Source organism: Pseudophryne corroboree, chromosome 3 (genome assembly GCF_028390025.1).
Source record: "Pseudophryne corroboree isolate aPseCor3 chromosome 3, aPseCor3.hap2, whole genome shotgun sequence".
Taxonomy (NCBI): Eukaryota; Metazoa; Chordata; class Amphibia; order Anura; family Myobatrachidae; genus Pseudophryne; species Pseudophryne corroboree.
Window position 1 is genome coordinate 495,980,861 of NC_086446.1, and position 24,362 is coordinate 496,005,222.

Consider the following 24,362-nt stretch of genomic DNA (forward strand, 5'->3'; position numbering starts at 1 on the left):
AATAAGTTTAATATTGATATTGAATTCCTGACAGGTTTAATATAAATTATTAGTCATTTGCCTGTAAACAACAGCACACATTGGGAGATTAACTAGCAGAGTTTATATAGAATATTGTATTGGCCTCATTCAACCTTTCTCTACAGGGGAAATTGTTCAGCATTGCAGTACATGAGACGTGTTACGGCAAAGGCTTAATATTCCAATTCATTCATTTATTCAGGTCTCATTAGACACATTGATTTCGACCTGCTTAAACTGTAACGTCATTAAGGGAATCCTGCTAAATGAACTGAAAAAGTGCAAGAAATGATAGGCTGTTAGGTTAGAATGAAACAGCTTAATTATCACACATTGTTGTATGCTAACAAGGTCCCCAAAAAATGACTGACATTTAACTATATTAAAGATACACACAAATATCTATCTAAATATATATAAAACAAGGGTGTGTAAGGGGTATCGGCGACCACTGGTGTTTATGAATCATAAATACTACTATATATAAGGTACAAATAAAAATTATCAGGTTTCCAAAATATTCTTAAAAAAAAAATATATGAAGTCTATTTAATGGTAGTGATATACAGGTTTAAAAATTGTAGTTCAACTTATAACAGTGAAAATTTATATATATAAAACTTATATGTATATAGTTGAGTAAAGCATGAAAAAGTGGCTTAGCTTTGTACAGGAGATCAGTGAGGCACACCCAACGCATTTCGTCAATGATACTTCATCAAGGGGTAGTGTGGGACTGAGACAGGGCTTGTATTTATACCTCTATACTTAGAGGATTAATTATGACCTCACTTCCTGGGTGTGGTTTAGAAAAAAAAGTATTTAAAAGGCTGTTAGTGTCTTTTCTTATAAAATGCAATACTTCCGCCACACTTCCGCCATCCAGATGTCCATACTGCCCATGCGCGTCTTGTTTATCCTCGCTTCCGAGGCTGTGGCTCATTCTGCGCATGCACTGTCCCTGATCCCAGGCGTCCGTTGATGGTGAAGTGCATCTGACACTCAGGGCTCTTCCTGTGTGTCTCTAAAGTGTGTGTGTGTGGTCCACTGTCATCTTTTTCTCCCATCCGAGATGTTGTTTAGTGGTTGCCATGTTTTCTATGTCTTTTCTATATTCCTAATAGTGGCATCAATTTTCTTGTAGGTGCTTTGTTTATATGACATCTCTCAACAATTGCAATATGAGGAAAGAGCACAAAAAAACTGCGTTAAGACTCATAATATCATAGAAGGAAGGAATAAATAATCAAGTAAAACCAGGAGTTTGTTAAAAGTGCATTAATAAAGTGCTTAGCTATATATATTACATGGAAATGATGTAGTTTATAAAGTGGGTGGCTATTTTGATTAGTATATAAGGTGAGAAATTATTATTATTATTATTATTATTTTTAGCTTTAAAGTGCATGTGCAATGATGTGACGAATATATAAAAGGTATTCCAATTATTGTGCTATTATTTATATATTACTTTCTATTAATCTCTAAAGTGCTTGTGCAGTACTGTGACATAAATAATTATGGAATTAAGTTACATTATAACTAGGTCACTGCTTGTTGTACAGTACCTGTTCTTCCCAGGTGGTCTCCCTTCCTGGTAATGAGCAGGCCCAACACTGCTTAGCTTCCAAGATCGGACAGAATTGAGTGTTTTCTAGTGTGGTAAGACTGTATATTATAGTGTGTGACAGATAGGCAGCATAGAGTATTTTATAAGTGCATAAATCTTAAATGTCAGTGGGGGAACAGAAAAAAGAAAGGGGGTAAAAGAAAATGTTAATGATTCACTGGATCAGAGAGATTTAGCAGGGGGCTCCTTTATAAAAATGGGGCAATCTCATAGCTTTCATTAAAACCAGTAGGGTGCATAGTTTTTAGTTGGAATATCCAGAACATCTCACGTTGGGATAGCCTTAAAATTTAGGCCATCAGGGTTGGAGTTGTGTTCATGAATGAAATGTCTGGAGACTGCATGGGTGTCCACTTTATTTCTGATATTCCAGATATGCTCATGTATACTCAATTTCAGTGGTCTTTTAGTTTTGCCTACATACTTCATGCAAGTACATTCCAGTAAATATATAATAGATGAGGTGTTGCAGTTCATGAACTCCTTAATTTTATATTCCTTGGTATTTCTGGTGTTGCTGAAGCTTATTCTGTTGGGATGGAGGTACTTGCAAACATTACATTTCCCACACTTGTATGATCCTACACATATAGGCAAGGTATGGCCTGTATTCGTGATGGTAGTTCCTGACAACATGCTGGGCGCCAGTAGGTCCTTTCGACTTTTAGATTTCCTGAAAATTATTTCTGGTCTTTCAGGAAGTATGTCTTTAACACTGGATCCATATGTAAGATTCCCCAGTGGTCCCTGAGTGATTTCTTAATGGTTGCTTCATGTCTGTTGTAGGTTGTAATGAATGCTACTGGATACTTTTTCTCTTTTTTTTATCTCTATATGCTAGTAGATTCTCTCTTTTCAGGTCTCTTGTCTTTGTAACTGCTTCTCCTAGGATTTTTTCAGGGTATTTATTTTCTTTAAACTGTTTTTGTATACCTCCAGCTGTTCCTCGCAATTTTCTATTTTGCTGTAATTTTTTTTGATCCTATACAACTGAAAATAAGATTTTACTCACCGGTAAATCTATTTCTCGTAGTCCGTAGTGGATGCTGGGAACTCCGTAAGGACCATGGGGAATAGCGGCTCCGCAGGAGACTGGGCACAACTAAAGAAAGCTTTAGGTCACCTGGTGTGCACTGGCTCCTCCCACTATGACCCTCCTCCAAGCCTCAGTTAGGACACTGTGCCCGGACGAGCTGACATAATAAGGAAGGATTTTGAATCCCAGGTAAGACTCATACCAGCCACACCGATCACACCGTATAACTCGTGATACTATACCCAGTTAACAGTATGAATATAACTGAGCCTCTCAACAGATGGCTCAACAATAACCCTTTAGTTAGGCAATAACTATATACAAGTATTGCAGACAATCCGCACTTGGGATGGGCGCCCAGCATCCACTACGGACTACGAGAAATAGATTTACCGGTGAGTAAAATCTTATTTTCTCTGACGTCCTAGTGGATGCTGGGAACTTTGTAAGGACCATGGGGATTATACCAAAGCTCCCAAACGGGCGGGAGAGTGCGGATGACTCTGCAGCACCGAATGAGAGAACTCCAGGTCCTCCTCAGCCAGGGTATCAATTTTGTAGAATTTAGCAAACGTGTTTGCCCCTGACCAAGTTGCAGCTCGGCAAAGTTGGAAAGCCGAGACCCCTCGGGCAGCTGCCGAAGATGAGCCCACCTTCCTTGTGGAATGGGCTTTTACAGATTTTGGCTGCGGTAGTCCAGCCGCAGAATGCGCCAGCTGAATTGTGCTACAAATCCAGCGAGCAATAGTCTGCTTAGAAGCAGGAGCACCCAGTTTGCTGGGTGCATACAGGATAAACAGCGAGTCAGTTCTCCTGACTCTAGCCGTCCTGGAAACATAATTTTTCAAGGCCCTGACTACGTCCAGTAACTTGGAATCTCCAAGTCCCTAGTAGCCGCAGGCACTACAATAGGTTGGTTCAAGTGAAAAACTGATATCACCTTGGGGAGAAACTGGGGACGAGTCCTCACTTCTGCCCTATCCATATGGAAAATCAGATAAGGACTTTTATATGACAAAGCCGCCAATTCTGATACACGCCTGGCCGAAGCCAAGGCCAATAACATGACCACTTTCCGCGTGAGATATTTTAGATCCACGGTTTTTAGTGGCTCACACCAATGTGATTTTAAGAAACTCAATACCACGTTGAGAACCCAAGGTGCCACTGGAGGCACAACCGGGGGCTGAATATGCAGCACTCCTTTTACAATGTCTGAACTTCAGGTACTGAAGCTAGTTCTTTCTGGAAGAAAATCGACAGAGCCGAGATCTGTACCTTAATGGAGCCTAATTTTAGGCCCATAGACACTCCTGCTGGTAGGAAATGCAGAAATCGACCTAGTTGAAATTCCTCTGTTGGGGCCTTTTTTGGCCTCACACCAAGCAACATATTTTCGCCATATGCGGTGATAATGTTTTGCAGTTACATCTTTCCTGGCTTGAATCAGCGTAGGAATGACTTCCTCCGGAATGCCCTTTTCCTTTATGATCCGGCGTTCAACCGCCATGCCGTCAAAACGTAGCCGCGGTAAGTCTTGGAACAGACAGGGCCCCTGCTTCCGCAGGTCCTATCTGAGCGGCAGAGGCCATGGGTCCTCTGATATAATTTCTTGAAGTTCTGGGTACCAAGCTCTTCTTGGCCAATCCGGAACCACGAGTATCGTTCTTACTCCTCGCCTTCCTATTATTCTCAGTACCTTTTGTATGAGAGGCAGAGGGGGGAACACATAAACCGACTGGAACACCCACTGTGTTACCAGAGCGTCCACAGCTATCGCCTGAGGGTCCTTTGACCTGGCGCAATATCTTTTATAGCTTTTTGTTGAGGCGGGACGCCACCATGTCCACCTGTGGCCTTTCCCAATGGTGTACAATCCTTTGGAAGACTTCTGGATGAAATCCCCACTCTCCCGGGTGGAGGTCGTGTCCACTGAGAAGATCTGCTTCCCAGTCGTCCACTCCGGGAATGAACACTGCTGACAGTGTTAACACATGATTTTCCGCCCATCGGAGAATCCTTGTGGCTTCTGCCATCGCCATCCTGCTTCTTGTGCCGCCCCGTTGGTTTACATGGGCGACTGCCGTGATGTTGTCTGATTGGATCAGTACCGGCTGGTTTTGAAGCAGAGGCCTTGCCTGACTCAGGGCATTGTAATGACTTGACCAAGTCCCTGGAAGTTTTTTCCCTGTGTGACTGCCCCCCAGCCTCAAAGGCTGGCATCCATGGTCACTAGGACCTAGTCCTGTATGCCGAACCTGCGGCCCTCTTGAAGATGGGCACTCTGCAGCCACCACAGTAGAGGTACCCTGGTCCTTGAAGACAGGGTTGTCAGCCGATGCATCTGAAGCTGTGATCCGGACCACTTGTCCAACAGGTCCCACTGAAAAGTTCTTGCATGGAACCTGCCGAATGGGATTGCTTCGTAGGAAGCTACCATTTTTTCCCAGGACTCGCGTGCAATGACGCACCGATACCTGTTTTGGCTTCAGGAGGTCTCTGACTAGAGATGACAGCTCCTTGGCTTTCTCCTCCGGGAGAAACACTTATTTCTGTTCTGTGTCCAGAACCATCCCCAGGAACAGTAGACGTGTCGTAGGAACCAGCTGTGACTTTGGACTGTTTAGAATCCAACCGTGCTGTTGTAGCACTTTCCAAAAAAGTGCTACCCCGACTAGCAACTGTTCCTTGGACCTTGCCCTTATAAGGAGATTGTCCAAGTACGGGATAATTAAAACTCCCTTTTTTCGAAGGAGTATCATCATTTCGGCCATTACCTTGGTAAACACCCTCGGTGCCATGTACAGTCCAAACGGCAGTGTCTGGACTTGGTAATGGTAATCCTGTACCACAAATCTGAGGTACTCCTGGCGAGGATGGTAAATGGGGACATGCAGGTAAGCATCCTTGATGTCCCGGGATCCCATGTAATCCCCCTCGTCCAGGCTTGCAATAACCGCCCTGAGCGATTCCATCTTGAACTTGAATTTTTTTATGTATGTGTTCAAGGATTTTAAATATAAATTGGGTCACACCGAACCATGCGGTTTCGGTACCCCAAACCGTGTGGAATAGTAACCCCGTCCTTGTTGAAGTAGGGGCACCTTGAGTATTACCTGCTGTGAATACAGCTTATTAATTGCCTCTAGCGCAGCCTCCCTGCCTGAGGGAGTTGTCGGTAAGGCATATTTGAGGAAACGGCGGGGGGGAGACATCTCGAATTCCAGCTTGTACCCCTGAAATACTACTTGAATGAAACAGGGATCCACCTGTGAGCGAGCCCACTGATCACTGAAATTTTTGAGACGGCCCCCCACCGTACCTGGCTACACCTGTGGAGCCCCCGCGTCATGCTGTGGACTTAGAGGAAGCGAGAGAAGAATTTTGATTCTGGGAACAGGCTGACTGGTGCAGCTTTTTCCCTCTTCCCATGTCTCTGTACAGAAAGGAAGCGCCTTTGACCCGCTTGCTTTTCTGAAGCCGAAAGGACTGTACCTGATAATACAGTGCTTTCTTAATCTGTGAGGAAACCTGAGGTAATGGATACGAGGTCCCAGAGACCATCCCCAAATAATTCCTCACCCTTATAAGGCAGAGTCTCTATGCGCCTTTTAAAAGCAGCATCACCTGTCCAGTGACAGGTCTCTAATACCCTCCTGACAGAATGGACATTACATTCATTTTGGATGCCAGCCGGCAAAATATCCCTCTGTGCATCCCTCATATATAAGACGACGTCTTTAATATGTTCTCATGTTTGACAGGGTCACCGACCACGCTGCAGCAACACGATCTGCAGGTCTCAGTCTAGTACCTGAGTGTGTAAATACAGACTTCAGGATAGCCCCTGCTTTTTATCAACAGGTACCTTCAAAGTGGCCGTTCCTAAAACGGCAGTGCCACCTTTTTTTACAACCGTGTGAGCGCCTTATCCACCCTAGGGGATATCTCCCAGCGTAACTTATCCTCTGGCGGGAAAGGGTACGCCATCAGTAACTTTTTAGAAATTACCAGTTTCTTATCGGGGGGAACCCACGCTTTTCACACACTTCATTCATTCATCTGATGGGGGAACAAAACACTGCCTGCTTTTTCTCCCCAAACATAAAACCCTTTTTTAGTGGTACTTGGGTTAATGTCAGAAATGTGTAACACATTTTTTATTGCCGGGATCAAGTCACGGATGTTCCTAGTGGATTGTGTATATGTCTCAACCTTGTCGACACTGGAGTCAGACTCCGTGTCGACATCTGTGTCTGCCATCTGAGTGAGCGGGCGTTTTTGAGCCCCTGATGGCCTTTGAGACGCCTGGGCAGGCGCAGGCTGAGAAGCCGGCTGTCCCACAGCTGTTACGTCATCCACCCTTTTATGTAAGGAGTTGACACTGTCGGTTAATACCTTTCACCTAACCATCCACTCTGGTGTCGGCCCCACAGGGGGCGACATCACATTTATCGGCATCTGCTCCGTCACCATATAAGCCTCCTCATTAAACATGTCGACACAGCTGTACCGACACACCGCACACACACAGGGAATGCTCTGACTGAGGACAGGACCCCACAAAGCCCTTTGGGGAGACAGAGAGAGAGTATGCCAGCACACACCAGAGCGCTATATAATGTGGGGATTAACACTATAACTGAGTGAAATTTCCCCAATAGCTGCTTGTATATATAATATTGCGCCTAAATTTAGTGCCCCCCCTCTCTTTTTAACCCTTTGAGCCTGAAAACTACAGGGGAGAGCCTGGGGAGCTTTCTTCCAGCTGCACTGTGAAGAGAAAATGGCGCCAGTGTGTCTGAGGGAGATAGCTCCGCCCCTTTTTCGCTGACTTTTCTCCCGCTTTTTTTCTGGATTCTGGCAGGGGTATTTACAACATATATAGCCTCTGGGGCTATATATTGTGGTATTTTTGCCAGCCAAGGTGTTTTTATTGCTGCTCAGGGCGCCCCCCCCAAGCGCCCTGCACCCTCAGTGACCGGAGTGTGAAGTGTGTATGAGGAGCAATGGCGCACAGCTGCAGTGCTGTGCGCTACCTTGGTGAAGACTGATGTCTTCTGCCGACGATTTTCCAGACCTCTTCTTGCTTCTGGCTCTGTAAGGGGGACGGCGGTGCGGCTCCGGGACCGAACACCAAGGCTGGGCCTGCGGTCGATCCCTCTGGAGCTAATGGTGTCCAGTAGCCTAAGAAGCCCAAGCTGGCTGCAAGCAGGCAGGTTCGCTTCTTCTCCCCTTAGTCCCTCGCTGCAGTGAGCCTGTTGCCAGCAGGTCTCACTGAAAATAAGAAACCTAATTCTATACTTTCTTTCTAGAAGCTCAGGAGAGCCCCTAGTGTGCATCCAACCTCGGCCGGGCACAAAATCTAACTGAGGCTTGGAGGAGGGTCATAGTGGGAGGAGCCAGTGCACACCAGGTGACCTAAAGCTTTCTTTAGTTGTGCCCAGTCTCCTGCGGAGCCGCTATTCCCCATGGTCCTTACGGAGTTCCCAGCATCCACTAGGACGTCAGAGAAATTATGGAATATTATCCTTCAATTTCTGCAAATTATTGCTTTTATAATCCAGGTAACTACTGGTATCCACCTCTTTTATGAATTTTTTGGTGATAACTCTGGAAGCTTCACCTTTTAATACCAGGTCTAGGAATTCAATAAAGGTTTTATCAGTGTTAGAGGTAGACGAGAGATTCATGTTGTTTGTCTTCAGGTATTCTAAAAACTGATAAAAAAATCCAAATGAACCGTGCCAAATAATTAAAATATCATGGATGTAACATCTATAAAAGATTATGTGATCCTTAAAACAATGTGTATTGTATATAAAATCCTTCTCCCAGTTTCCCATAAAAAGATTGTCAAAACTGATTAAAAAGTTCAAGTGTACCGTCCCAAATAATTAAAATATCATCGATGCAACATCTATATAAGATTATGTGATCCTTAAAACGATGTGTATCGTATATAAAATCCTTCTCCCAGCATCCCTTTGAAAGATTGACAAAACTTGGTGCAAAAATCGTCCCCATAGCTGTACCAAAACACTGTAAGTAAAATTGATCCAGAAATGTAAAATAGTTATGACTCAAGATAAAACTCATAATGTCACAAATGAAATCCTTGTGCATGTCGGTAATTGAGGGATCATCATTTAAAAATTCTCTACATGTTGATTTTCCCTTTTGGTGTTCAATGCAAGTGTACAGGACTGCACATCTATTGTGGCCCACATGTAGTCATCCTTCCATGCCACCAAATCCATAAGATTTAGGACTGTGGCAGTATCCTTCAGGTATGTTGGTAGTTCTTTGACGTATGGATTTAAAAAGACATCAACATATTAAGACAGATTGGATGTAAGAGAATCTATTCCCGCCACAATTGGTCTTCCAGGTGGGTTGGTCATCGATTTATGGATCTTTGGTAAAAAATAAAAAAAATAAGATTTTACTCACCGGTAAATCTATTTCTCGTAGTCCGTAGTGGATGCTGGGACTCCGTAAGGACCATGGGGAATAGCGGCTCCGCAGGAGACTGGGCACAACTAAAGAAAGCTTTAGGACTACCTGGTGTGCACTGGCTCCTCCCTCTATGACCCTCCTCCAGACCTCAGTTAGGATACTGTGCCCGGAAGAGCTGACACAATAAGGAAGGATTTTGAATCCCGGGTAAGACTCATACCAGCCACACCAATCACACCGTATAACTCGTGATACTATACCCAGTTAACAGTATGAACAATAACTGAGCCTCTCAACAGATGGCTCAACAATAACCCTTTAGTTAAACAATAACTATATACAAGTATTGCAGACAAACCGCACTTGGGATGGGCGCCCAGCATCCACTACGGACTACGAGAAATAGATTTACCGGTGAGTAAAATCTTATTTTCTCTGACGTCCTAAGTGGATGCTGGGACTCCGTAAGGACCATGGGGATTATACCAAAGCTCCCAAACGTGCGGGAGAGTGCGGATGACTCTGCAGCACCGAATGGGCGAACTCTAGGTCCTCCTCAGCCAGGGTGTCAAACTTGTAGAATTTAGCAAATGTGTTTGACCCCGACCAAGTAGCTGCTCGGCAAAGTTGTAGAGCCGAGACCCCTCGGGCAGCCGCCCAAGAAGAGCCCACCTTCCTCGTGGAATGGGCTTTCACTGATTTAGGATGCGGCAGTCCAGCCGCAGAATGTGCAAGCTGAATCGTACTACAGATCCAGCGAGCAATAGTCTGCTTTGAAGCAGGAGCACCCAGCTTGTTGGGTGCATACAGGATAAACAACGAGTCAGTTTTCCTGACACTAGCTGTCCTGGAAACATAAATTCTCAGGGCCCTGACTACGTCCAACAACTTGGAAGCCTCCAAGTCTTTAGTAGCCGCAGGCACCACGATAGGTTGGTTCAAATGAAAGGCTGATACCACCTTAGGGAGAAACTGGGGACGAGTCCTCAATTCTGCCCTATCCATATGGAAACTCAGATAAGGGCTTTTACATGACAAAGCCGCCAATTCTGACACATGCCTGGCCGAAGCCAAGGCCAACAGCATGACCACTTTCCACGTGAGATATTTTAATTCCACGGTTTTAAGTGGCTCAAACCAATGTGACTTTAGGAAATCCAACACCACGTTGAGATCCCAAGGTGCCACTGGAGGCACAAAAGGGGGCTGAATATGCAGCACTCCCTTAACAAAAGTCTGAACTTCAGGTAGTGAAGCCAGTTCTCTCTGGAAGAAAATCGATAGAGCCAAAATCTGGACCTTAATGGAACCCAATGTTAGGCCCATAGTCACCCCTGACTGTAGGAAGTGCAGAAAACGGCCCCGCTGAAATTCCTCCGTTGGGGCCTTCCTGGCCTCACACCACGCAACATATTTTCGCCAAATGCGGTGATAATGGTTTGCGGTCACTTCTTTCCTAGCTTTAATCAGCGTAGGAATGACTTCCTCCGGAATGCCCTTTTCCTTCAGGATCCGGCGTTCAACCGCCATGCCGTCAAACGCAGCCACGGTAAGTCTTGGAACAGACAGGGCCCCTGCTGCAGCAGGTCCTGTCTGAGCGGCAGAGGCCATGGGTCCTCTGAGATCATCTCTTGAAGTTCCGGGTACCAAGCTCTTCTTGGCCAATCCAGAACAATGAGTATAGTTCTTACTCCTCTTCTGCTTATTATCCTCAGTACCTTGGGTATGAGAGGAAGAGGAGGGAACACATAAACCGACCGGTACACCCACGGTGTCACTAGAGCGTCCACAGCTATTGCCTGAGGGTCTCTCGACCTGGCGCAATATCTTTCTAGCTTTTTGTTTAGGCGGGACGCCATCATGTCCACCTGTGGCCTTTCCCAACGGTTTACAATCATTTGGAAGACTTCTGGATGAAGTCCCCACTCTCCCGGGTGGAGGTCGTGCCTGCTGAGGAAGTCTGCTTCCCAGTTGTCCACTCCCGGAATGAACACTGCTGACAGTGCTAACACGTGATTTTCCGCCCATCGGAGAATCCTTGTGGCTTCTGCCAACGCCGTCCTGCTTCTTGTGCCGCCCTGTCGGTTTACATGGGCGACTGCCGTGATGTTGTCTGACTGGATCAGTACCGGCTGGTTTTGAAGCAGGGGTTTTGCCTGACTTAGGGCATTGTAAATGGCCCTCAGTTCCAGAATATTTATGTGTAGGGAAGTCTCCTGACTTGACCATAGTCCTTGGAAGTTTCTTCCCTGTGTGACTGCACCCCAGCCTCGAAGGCTGGCATCCGGGGTCACCAGGACCCAGTCCTGTATGCCGAATCTGCGGCCCTCTAGAAGATGAGCACTTTGCAGCCACCACAGCAGAGACTCCCTGGTCCTTGGAGACAGGGTTATCAGCCGATGCATCTGAAGATGCGATCCGGACCACTTGTCCAACAGGTCCCACTGAAAAGTCCTTGCATGGAACCTGCCGAATAGAATTGCTTCGTCGGTAGCTACCATTTTTCCTAGGACTCGCGTGCAGTTATGCACCGACACCTGTTTTGGTTTTATGAGGCCTCTGACTAGAGATGACAGCTCCTTGGCCTTCTCCTCCGGGAGAAACACTTTTTTCTGTTCTGTGTCCAGAACCATCCCCAGGAACAGTAGACGTGTCGTAGGGACCAGCTGTGACTTTGGAATATTTAGAATCCAACCGTGCTGTTGTAGCACCTCCCGAGATAGTGCTACCCCAACCAACAACTGCTCCCTGGACCTCGCCTTTATCAGGAGATCGTCCAAGTACGGGATAATTAAAACTCCCTTTTTCCGAAGGAGTATCATCATTTCGGCCATTACCTTGGTAAATACCCTCGGTGCCGTGGACAGACCAAACGGCAACGTCTGGAATTGGTAATGACAATCCTGTACCACAAATCTGAGGTACTCCTGGTGAGGATGGTAAATGGGGACATGCAGGTAAGCATCCTTGATGTCCAGTGATACCATGTAATCCCCCTCGTCCAGGCTTGCAATAACCGCCCTGAGCGATTCCATCTTGAACTTGAATATTTATATATATGTGTTCAAGGATTTCAAATTTAAAATGGGTCTCACCGAACCGTCCGGTTTCGGTACCACAAACATTGTGGAATAGTAACCCCGTCCTTGTTGAAGGAGGGGCACCTTGACTATCACCTGCTGGGAATACAGCTTGTGTATTGCCTCTAACACTGCCACCCTGCCTGAGGGAGTTGTAGGCAAGGCAGATTTGAGGAAACGGCGGGGGGGAGACGTCTCGAATTCCAGCTTGTACCCCTGAGATACTACTTGAAGGATCCAGGGATTCACCTGTGAGCGAGCCCACTGATTGCTGAAGTTTTTGAGACGGGCCCCCACCGTACCTGGCTCCGCCTGTGGAGCCCCAGCGTCATGCGGCGGACTTGGAGGAAGCGAGGGAGGACTTTTGCTCCTGGGAACTGGCTGTATGCTGCAGCTTTTTCCCTCTACCTCTGCCTCTGGGCAGAAAGGACGCGCTTTTAACCCCCTTGCCCTTATGGGGCCGAAAGGACTGTACCTGATAATACGGTGCTTTCTTTGGCTGTGAGGGAACATGGGGTAAAAATGCTGACTTCCCAGCTGTTGCTGTGGAAACGAGGTCCGAGAGACCATCCCCGAACAACTCCTCACCCTTATAAGGCAAAACTTCCATGTGCCTTTTAGAATCTGCATCACCTGTCCACTGCCGAGTCCATAACCCTCTCCTGGCAGAAATGGACATTGCACTTATTTTAGATGCCAGCCGGCAAATATCCCTCTGTGCATCTCTCATGTATAAGACTGCGTCTTTAATATGCTCTACGGTTAGCAATATAGTGTCCCTGTCTAGGGTATCAATATTTTCCGACAGGGAATCTGACCACGCAGCTGCAGCACTGCACATCCATGCTGAAGCAATAGCTGGTCTCAGTATAATACCTGTGTGTGTATATACAGACTTCAGGATAGCCTCCTGCTTCCTATCAGCAGGCTCCTTTAGGGCGGCCGTATCCGGAGACGGTAGTGCCACCTTCTTTGACAAGCGTGTGAGCGCTTTATCCACCCTAGGGGATGTTTCCCAACGTGACCTATCCTCTGGCGGGAAAGGGTACGCCATTAGTAACCTTTTAGAAATTACCAGTTTCTTATCGGGGGAAGCCCACGCTTCTTCACACACTTCATTTAATTCCTCAGATGGGGGAAAAACTACTGGTAGTTTTTTCTCTCCAAACATAATACCCTTTTTTGTGGTTCCTGGGGTAACATCAGAAATGTGCAAAACATTTTTCATTGCCTCAATCATGTAACGTGTGGCCCTATTGGAAGTTACATTAGTCTCCTCGTCGTCGACACTGGAGTCAGTATCCGTGTCGACATCTGTGTCTGCCATCTGAGGTAGCGGGCGTTTTAGAGCCCCTGATGGCTTTTGAGACGCCTGGGCAGGCACAGGCTGAGAAGCCGGCTGTCCCATATTTGGTATGTCGTCAAACCTTTTATGTAAGGAGTTGACACTTTCACGTAATTCCTTCCACAAGTCCATCCACTCAGGTGTCGGCCCCGCCGGGGGTGACATCACATTTATCGGCATCTGCTCCGCCTCCACATAAGCCTCCTCATCAAACATGTCGACACAGCCGTACCGACACACCGCACACACACAGGGAATGCTCTGACAGAGGACAGGACCCCACAAAGCCCTTTGGGGAGACAGAGAGAGAGTATGCCAGCACACACCAGAGCGCTATATAACACAGGGATGAACACTATAACTGAGTGATTTTCCCTTATAGCTGCTTATATATATACTGCTGCGCCTAAATTTAGTGCCCCCCCTCTCTTTTTTACCCTTTGTAGTCTTGAAAACTGCAGGGGAGAGCCTGGGAGCGATCCTTCCTGCGGAGCTGTGAGGGAAAAATGGCGCCAGTGTGCTGAGGGAGATAGCCCCGCCCCTTTTTCGGCGGACTTTCTCCCGCTTTTTTATGGCTCTCTGGCAGGGGTATTTTTCACATATATAGCCTCTAGGACTATATATTCAGTGATCGCGCTGAGCCGAAAAAAAAGTGGGTCCCAGGGACCCCTCACTTTTAAAAATTGGGGTCCTACCTGTCCTTTTCTGGGTCCGATCGGAATGAAGGCTCTTATTAATCGTATTAATGATTCAAATATAAAAATACACAGACTTGATTTGGACACTAAAAGGTGTTGCAAGGGGGAGGAGGGGGGGGGGGTGAAAATGCTGCTGCGCTGTGTAGCATACAGGACACCCTGCACCAGAGCTGTAACTAGACACTTTGGTGCCCTACAGCAGAAAGTGAATAGGTGCTCCCCCTCCCATTCTCCAAAGCATGGAAGCAAGGACTGCGCGCCGAAGGCGCGCTGCTAAAAATCAGGGGCGTGGCTTCATGGGGAAGGGGCGTGACCACATAATAGTGCCAGTTCACATTGCGCCAGGTAGAGCACGTCATACACATTGCGCCACGCAGAGCACGTCATACACATTGCGCCACGCAGAGCACGTCATACACATTGCGCCAGGCAGAGCACGTCATACACTTTTGCGCCAGGCAGAGCACGTTATACACTTTGCGCCAGGCAGAGCACGTTATACACTTTGCGCCAGGCAGAGCACGTCATACACTTTGCGCCAGGTAAAGCACCGGTCTGGATGGGAAGGGGGCAGCGAGATGGTGGTGGATCACTAAGAGGCCCTACACACTGGTCGATCTGACTGAAAGATACAAACGATCTCGTTCATTAATGAACGCGATAAAGTTCATATCTTTCAGTGTGGAGGCACAAGCGATGAACGATGCGCGGCCCCGCGCTCGTTCATCGCTGGTGCCCCTTCCCTTGTGCATGCAGGCCAATATGGACGATCTCATCCATATTTGCCTGCACTTCTATGGAGCCGGGTGACGGAGGGAGTGAAGGAACTTCACTCCCCTGTCACTGCCCCCCACCGCCGGGTCACCCGTCGGCTGTATCCGCCGTCGGGCAGCTCGGCGTGGATCGTTAAATGTGTAGGGCCCTTAAGCAGTAGAAGGGAGTACACTGGAATGAATGAGGGGGCACTGTAATGGGACTGGCTGGTGGGGTTCTTGCTGAGGGGGCAGTGAGATGGGGGCAGGGGGCTGGTTGGGGGAGGGGAGAATGGGATGAGGGAGTCCATGAGATGGTGGGGGACACTGGGCTGTATGGGGGGACACTATGAATGGGGAGGCACTGAGCAGGGTGGGAAGGTGGCAGTGAGATATGGGTGTTACACTGTGAGCAGGGTGGGAAGGTGGCAGTGAGATATGGGTGTGACACTGGGTTGGGGGGGGGGGGATCAGTGTGTCTGGACTGATTGGGGGTTCTAGATGGGAGGGCAGTGAGATGGCACAGTGGACTAGATGGGGAGGGAAGGGGGAAATGCTCTGCTGGCAGGGTCAGTAATGCTGGGGGACACTGGGCTGGAGAAGGGGCAGACACTGTGCAGGGAGCATTGGCATGGTGCTGTTTCTGCCTGGCCCTGCACACTGGCTCCAGCACCGCACACTCCTTCCCCACTATCCCAGCGCCCTACCTGCATCCTCAATTTCTGCACTGCAGAGAGCTGTCCCCTGGTGGCGGGTCCGGCAAACTTCATCACTGCCGAGAAATGTCACCCGGCGGCGGCTCCGGCTCTGACACAGACTCCGGCTCTCTCGAACCTCCTCCCTCCCCAGAGAGCCGCGCTGCGGCTTCCCGTGGTCGGCGGCATGATTGTGCACTCCCTCGCTCCTCACAGCGGGAGCGTGTTACTCTCTGCCTCCTCCCACCCAGCAGCCGCCTGACGCGCACGTCTGACAAGTAACGTCAGAGCAAGCGCCAGAGTGCATCATAGCGGAGCGCGTCCCCGGGGACCCTCCCATTATTAAAAAGTGAGTCCTCATCCTCCGTTTTGGTGTAAAATACGCGCTATAGCGGGTTTTTGCGAACACTGTATATTGTGATTTTTTTGCCAGCCAAGGTGTTAATATTGCTGCTCAGGGCGCCCTGCACCCATCAGTGACCGGAGTGTGAGGTGTGCATGAGAAGCAATGGCGCACAGCTGCAGTGCTGTGCGCTACCTTGTTGAAGACCGAAGTCTTCTGCCGCCGATTTTCAGGACCATCTTCTTGCTTCTGGCTCTGTAAGGGGGACGGCGGCGCGGCTCCGGGACCGGACGATCGAGGTCGGGCCCTGTGTTCGATCCCTCTGGAGCTAATGGTGTCCAGTAGCCTAAGAAGCCCAAGCTAGCTGCAAGCAGGTAGGTTCGCTTCTTCTCCCCTTAGTCCCTCGTAGCAGTGAGTCTGTTGCCAGCAGATCTCACTGAAAATAAAAAAAAACTAAAATATACTTTCTTTTCTAGGAGCTCAGGAGAGCCCCTAGTGTGCATCCAGCTCAGCCGGGCACAAGATTCTAACTGAGGTCTGGAGGAGGGTCATAGAGGGAGGAGCCAGTGCACATCAGGTAGTCCTAAAGCTTTCTTTAGTTGTGCCCAGTCTCCTGCGGAGCCGCTATTCCCCATGGTCCTTACGGAGTCCCAGCATCCACTTAGGACGTCAGAGAAATGGGGGTGATGAGGTTGGATTGCATTACATACTGGAATTCCTCCGTTGTGATAGTATTAGTTCTTAGGCCATGTAGACGTAGTATTCTGAGCTCTTCTATGAATTCTTCTTTTGGGTCACCTGGTAGTACCATATAGGATTTGTTGTCGCCTAGGAGTTTCATTGCTTCTTTAGTGTAGTTGTCACGGTCCATGATATATATATATATATATATATAAAAAACAAAATAAATCAAGGGGGCGCTCCGAAAGAGTGCTTCTCCTAATAAATCCACAATAGTGGCCCCCGTTCGATGTATTAGAAAAAGGGACACAGTCTTTCAGAGGATAGTGAGTCAGAGACTAAAGAGTTTATATACAGTAACTGATAGGGTTACCTATTATTAACGTTAGTAAGTTGACTTCATATTTCAAGAAAAAGTATTACAGCAAAACAGTCATTACATGGTAAATGCTTTTACATTGAGCTTTCAATCTAAAAGCTAGCTGAAGCTTGTGTGCTTTGGATTGTATTCCTTTGTAGTTTATTAGCTCATGATTATTCATTATTATACATGATGTGGTGATCCAAACTCCGAGAACAAAACAGATACAATCTTTTAAAGTGAAATGTCTATAAATAAGATTTTACTCACCGGTAAATCTATTTCTCGTAGTCCGTAGTGGATGCTGGGAACTCCGTAAGGACCATGGGGAATAGCGGCTCCGCAGGAGACTGGGCACAACTAAAGAAAGCTTTAGGACTACCTGGTGTGCACTGGCTCCTCCCTCTATGACCCTCCTCCAGACCTCAGTTAGGATACTGTGCCCGGAAGAGCTGACACAATAAGGAAAGGATTTTGAATCCCGGGTAAGACTCATACCAGCCACACCAATCACACCGTATAACTCGTGATACTATACCCAGTTAACAGTATGAAATATAACTGAGCCTCTCAACAGATGGCTCTACAATAACCCTTTAGTTAAACAATAACTATATACAAGTATTGCAGACAATCCGCACTTGGGACGGGCGCCCAGCATCCACTACGGACTACGAGAAATAGATTTACCGGTGAGTAAAATCTTATTTTCTCTGACGTCCTAGTGGATGCTGGGAACTCCGTAAGGACCATGGGGATTATACCAAAGCTCCCAAACGGGCGGGAGAGTGCGGATGACTCTGCAGCACCGAATGAGCGAACTCTAGGTCCTCCTCAGCCAGGGTATCAAACTTGTAGAATTTAGCAAATGTGTTTGACCCCGACCAAGTAGCTGCTCGGCAAAGTAGTAAAGCCGAGACCCTTCGGGCAGCCGCCCAAGAAGAGCCCACCTTCCTCGTGGAATGGGCTTTTACAGATTTAGGATGCGGCAGTCCAGCCGCCGAATGTGCAAGTTGAATCGTGCTACAGATCCAGCGAGCAATAGTCTGCTTTGAAGCAGGCGCACCCAACTTGTTGGGCGCATGCAGGATAAATAGCGAGTCAGTCTTTCTGACTCCAGCTGTCCTGGAAACATAGATTTTTAGGGCCGGACTACGTCCAGCAACTTGGAGTCCTCCAAGTCACGAGTAGCCGCAGGCACCACAATAGGCTGGTTCAAATGAAACGCTGAAACCACCTTTGGGAGAAATTGGGGACGAGTCCTCAATTCCGCCCTATCCATATGGAAAATCAGATAAGGGCTTTTACAAGACAAAGCCGCCAATTCTGACACACGCCTGGCCGAAGCCAAGGCCAACAGCATGACCACTTTCCACGTGAGATATTTTAGTTCCACGGTTTTAAGTGGTTCAAACCAATGCGACTTTAGGAAATCCAACACCACGTTGAGATCGCAAGGTGCCACTGGGGGCACAAAAGGGGGCTGAATATGCAGCACTCCCTTAACAAATGTCTGAACTTCAGGTAGTGAAGCCAGTTCTTTTTGGAAGAAAATCCATAGAGCCGAAATCTGGACCTTAATGGAACCCAATTTTAGGCCCATAGTCACCCCTGATTGTAGGAAGTGCAGAAATCGACCTAGCTGAAATTCCTCCGTTGGGGCCTTCCTGGCCTCACACCCACGCAACATATTTCCGCCATATGCGGTGATAATGGTTTGCGGTCACTTCTTTCCTAGCTTTAATAAGCGTAGGGATAACTTCCTCCGGAATGCCCTTTTCCTTCAGGATACGGCGTTCAACCGCCATGCCGTCAAACGCAGCCGCGGTAAGTCTAGGAACAGACAGGGCCCCTGCTGCAGCAGGTCCTGTCTGAGCGGCAGAGGCCATGGGTCCTCTGCGATCATTTCTTGAAGTTCTGGGTACCAAGCTCTTCTTGGCCAATCCGGAACAATGAGTATAGTTCTTACTCCTCTCCTTCTTATTAGTCTCAGTACCTTGGGTATGAGAGGCAGAGGAGGGAACACATATACCGACCGGTACACCCACAGTGTTACCAGAGCGTCCACAGCTATCGCCTGAGGGTCCCTTGACCTGGCGCAATATCTTTTTAGCTTTTTGTTGAGGCGGGACGCCATCATGTCCACCTGTGGCCTTTCCCACCGGTGTACAATCTTTTGGAAGACTTCTGGATGAAGTCCCCACTCTCCCGGGTGGAGGTCGTGTCTGCTGAGAAAGTCTGCTTCCCAGTTGTCCACTCCGGGAATGAACACTGCTGACAGTGCTAACACATGATTTTCCGCCCATCGGAGAATCCTTGTGGCTTCTGCCATTGCCATCCTGCTTCTTGTGCCGCCCTGTCGGTTTACATGGGCGACCGCCATGATGTTGTCTGACTGGATCAGCACCGGCTGGTGTTGAAGCAGGGGTCTTGCTTGACTTAGGGCATTGTAAATGGCCCTTAGTTCCAGAATATTTATGTGTAGGGAAGTCTCCTGACTTGTCCATAGTCCCTGGAAGTTTCTTCCCTGTGTGACTGCCCCCCAACCTCGAAGGCTGGCATCCGTGGTCACCAGGACCCAGTCCTGTATGCCGAATCTGCGGCCCTCTAGAAGATGAGCACTCTGCAGCCATCACAACAGCGACACCCTGGTCCTTGGAGACAGGGTTATCAGCCGATGCATCTGAAGATGCGATCCGGACCACTTGTCCAACAGATCCCACTGAAAGATCTTTGCATGGAACCTTCCGAATGGAATTGCTTCGTAAGAAGCCACCATCTTTCCCAGGACTCGCGTGCAGTGGTGCACCGACACCTGTTTTGGTTTTAGGAGGTCTCTGACTAGAGATGACAACTCCTTGGCCTTCTCCTACGGGAGAAATACTTTTTTCTGTTCTGTGTCCAGAACCATCCCCAGGAACAGTAGACGCGTTGTAGGAACCAGCTGCGACTTTGGAATATTCAGGATCCAGCCGTGCTGTTGTAGCACTTCCCGAGCTAGTGCTACACCGATCAACAACTGTTCCCTGGACCTCGCCTTTATAAGGAGATCGTCCAAGTACGGGATAATTAAAACTCCCTTTCTCCGAAGGAGTATCATCATTTCGGCCATTACCTTGGTAAATACCCTCGGTGCTGTGTACAGACCAAACTGCAACGTCTGGAATTGGTAATGACAGTTCTGTACCACAAATTTGAGGTACTCCTGGTGAGGAGGGTAAATGGGGACATGCAGGTAAGCATCCTTGATGTCCAGTGATACCATGGAATCCCCCTCGTCCAGGCTTGCAATCACCGCCCTGAGCGATTCCATCTTGAACTTGAACCTTCTTATATAAGTGTTCAAGGATTTTACATTTAAAATGGGTCTCACCGAACCGTCCGGTTTCGGTACCACAAACATTGTGGAATAGTAACCCCGTCCTTGTTGAAGGAGGGGTACCTTGATTATCACCTGCTGAGAATACAGCTTGTGTATCGCCTCCAGCACTGCCTCCCTGTCCGGGGGAGCTGTCGGCAAGGCAGATTTGAGGAAACGGCGAGGGGGAGACGTCTCGAATTCCAGCTTGTACCCCTGAGATACTACTTGTAGAATCCAGGGATCCACCCGTGAGCGAGCCCACTGGTCGCTGAAGTTCTTGAGACGGGCCCCCACCGTACCTGGCTCCGCCTGTGGAGCCCCAGCGTCATGCGGTGGACTTAGAGGAAGCGGGGGAGGACTTTTGTTCCTGGGAACTGGCTGTATGTTGCAGCTTTTTCCCTCTACCTCTGCCTCTGGGCAGAAAGGACGCGCCTCTAACCCGCTTGCCTTTCTGGGGCCGAAAGGACTGTACCTGATAATACGGTGCTTTCTTTGGCTGTGAGGGAACATGGGGTAAAAATGCTGACTTCCCAGCTGTCGCTGTGGAAACGAGGTCCGAGAGACCATCCCCGAACAACTCCTCACCCTTGTAAGGCAATACTTCCATGTGCCTTTTAGAATCTGCATCTCCTGTCCACTGCCGAGTCCACAATCCTCTCCTGGCAGAAATGGACATTGCGTTTATTTTAGATGCCAGCCGGCAAATATCCCTCTGTGCATCTCTCATGTACAAGACAGCGTCTTTAATATGCTCTACAGTTAGCAATATAGTGTCCCTGTCTAGGGTATCAATGTTTTCCGACAGGGAATCTGACCACGCAGCTGCAGCACTGCACATCCATGCTGAAGCAATATCCGGTCTCAGTATAATACCTGAGTGTGTATATACAGACTTCAGGATAGCCTCCTGCTTTCTATCCTCAGGCTCCTTTAGGGCGGCCGTGTCCGGAGATGGTAGTGCCACCTTTTTTGACAGACGTGTGAGCGCTTTATCCACCCTAGGGGATGTCTCCCAACGTGACCTGTCCTCTGGCGGGAAAGGGTACGCCACCTTTTAGAAATTACCAGTTTCTTATCGGGGGAAGCCCACGCTACTTCACACACTTCATTTAATTCATCAGATGGGGAAAAACCACTGGTAGTTTTTTCTCCCCAAACATAATACCCTTTTTTGTGGTACCTGGGGTAATATCAGAAATATGCAACACATTTTTCATTGCCGTAATCATGTAACGGGTGGCTCTATTGGAATGTACACTAGTCTCATCATCGTCGACACTGGAGTCAGTATCCGTGTCGACATCTGTGTCTGCCATCTGAGGTAGCGGGCGTTTTAGAGCCCCCGATGGCTTTAGAGACGTCTGGGCAGGCACAGGCTGAGAAGCCGGCTGTCCCACATCTGCTATGTCGTCAAACCTTTTATGTAAGGAGTCGACACTGACGCGTAATTGTTTCCACATAACCATCCACTCAGGTGTCGACCCCGCAGGGGGTGACATCACATTTATCGGCACCTGCTCCGCCTCCACATAAGCCTCCTCATCAAACATGTCGACACAGCCGTACCGACACACCGCACACACACAGGGAATGCTCTGACTGAGGACAGGACCCCACAAAGCCCTTTGGGGAGACAGAGAGAGAGTATGCCAGCACACACCAACAGCGCTATATAACACAGGGATTAACACTATAACTGAGTGATTTTCCCAATAGCTGCTTGTATACACAATATTGCGCCTAAATTTAGTGCCCCCCCTCTCTTTTTTACCCTATGTAGTCTGGAAACTGCAGGGGAGAGCCTGGGAGCGATCCTTCCAGCGGAGCTGTGAGGGAAAATGGCGCCAGTGTGCTGAGGGAGATAGCCCCGCCCCTTTTTCGGCGGACTTCTCCCGCTTTTTTCTATGTATATCTGGCAGGGGTATTTTACACATATATAGTCTCTATGACTATATTATGTGTTATTTGCCAGCCAAGGTACTCAATATTGCAGCCCAGGGCGCCCCCCCCAGCGCCCTGCACCCATCAGTGACCGGAGTGTGAGGTGTGCATGGGAGCAATGGCGCACAGCTGCAGTGCTGTGCGCTACCTTGATGAAGACCGAAGTCTTCTGCCGCCGATTTCCAGGACCCTCTTCTTGCTTCTGGCTCTGTAAGGGGGACGGCGGCGCGGCTCCGGGACCGGACGACCGAGGCTGGGCCTGTGTTCGATCCCTCTGGAGCTAATGGTGTCCAGTAGCCTAGAAGCCCAAGCTAGCTGCAAGCAGGTAGGTTCGCTTCTCTCCCCTTAGTCCCTCGTAGCAGTGAGTCTGTTGCCAGCAGATCTCACTGAAAATAAAAAACCTAAAATAAACTTTCTTTTTCTAAGAGCTCAGGAGAGCCCCTAGTGTGCATCCAGCTCAGCCGGGCACAAAATTCTAACTGAGGTCTGGAGGAGGGTCATAGAGGGAGGAGCCAGTGCACACCAGGTAGTCCTAAAGCTTTCTTTAGTTGTGCCCAGTCTCCTGCGGAGCCGCTATTCCCCATGGTCCTTACGGAGTTCCCAGCATCCACTAGGACGTCAGAGAAATATCATTGGTGGAAGAGAAATCATGGCAACAGAAATTCTGATGACATCGGTCAGACAGTCCAAATCCTTCTAGGCAATGTCCACCCATTCTCTCTAGCTCATTATCATAACATAACAGGTACCAGTAGTATCAAAACTTGCATTCAGTGTTGCACCATTGTTAACTTGGTCAGCTGCAAAGTCTCGTTATCACTCAGTGACTATTATCTGCATCTTCTACAAAGCTAACGACAACACCTTCAAACAACTTTCCACTGACCCTGTCTGCTCATCAAATCTTAGATATACTACTTCCAAGTTCCTATAGACTTTCAGAGACAGCTTAAAGAGGGAATGTGGTTTTGCCACAAAAAATAACACCTGTTTTCATTACATCTACTAAGGAATAGAAACCTGTCTTAACAAGCTATAACACAATTCATACTAACATTCCTACTACTGCAAAATATATGATTATCAATTGAAAAACTTGCTTAAAATAATGACATTTATTATTATTATTATTATTATTATTATGACCATCACACAAATGCCTTTTATTGTATTTAGCCAGACATAACATGCTTACGATAAATTACATTTAATATAACACAAATCAGATATCGATCATGTAATTTGTAAGGATAATAGGTAATTACAGATGAGGTTAAACATCCCTCATTGCTCTCAGTAGACCTTGGGCCTATTATTAAAATATAGAGCTCATCTCACCGAAGAGATATTTAAAGACTTAAGGAGCAAGGACTGTTACAAAGAACGATTAATTTGTGTGATATCAGGTGCAGTATTCATTTATTTAATAGAATTATATATGGCTAAGCGAGTTCATATTAGAGATGAGCGGGTTTGGTTCATCGCGATCCGAACCCCCCCGAACTTCACCTATTTTACACGAGGCAGCCTCGGATCTTCCCGCCTTGCTCGGTTAACCCGAACGCGGCCGAACATCATCATCCCGCTGTCGGATTCTCGTGAGATTCGTATTCTATATAAAGAGTCGCGCGTCGCCGCCATTTTCACTCGTGCATTGGAGATTGAACGTAGAGGTCGTGGCTACATTCTCTGCCTGAAAAGCTCCATATCTGTGCTCAGTGTGCTGCAAATATCTGTGTTCAGTGTGCTGCAAATATCTGTGCTCAGTGTGCTGCAAATATCTACGTTCTCTGCCTGAAAAGTAGTGATGTGCACCGGACATTTTTCGGGTTTTGTGTTTTGGTTTTGGATTCGGTTCCGCGGCCGTGTTTTGGATTCGGCCGCGTTTTGGCAAAACCTCCCTGAAATTTTTTTGTCGGATTCGGGTGTGTTTTGGATTCGGGTGTTTTTTTACAAAAA

At 47.8% G+C, this 24,362-nt stretch overlaps 1 pseudogene; it reads right to left on the reverse strand.

The window, feature by feature from the left end:
* Nucleotides 1-1,577: 1,577 nt before the first annotated feature.
* Nucleotides 1,578-1,697, reverse strand: LOC134897254 (5S ribosomal RNA; annotated as a pseudogene).
* Between the last annotated feature and the right edge of the window lie 22,665 nt (nucleotides 1,698-24,362).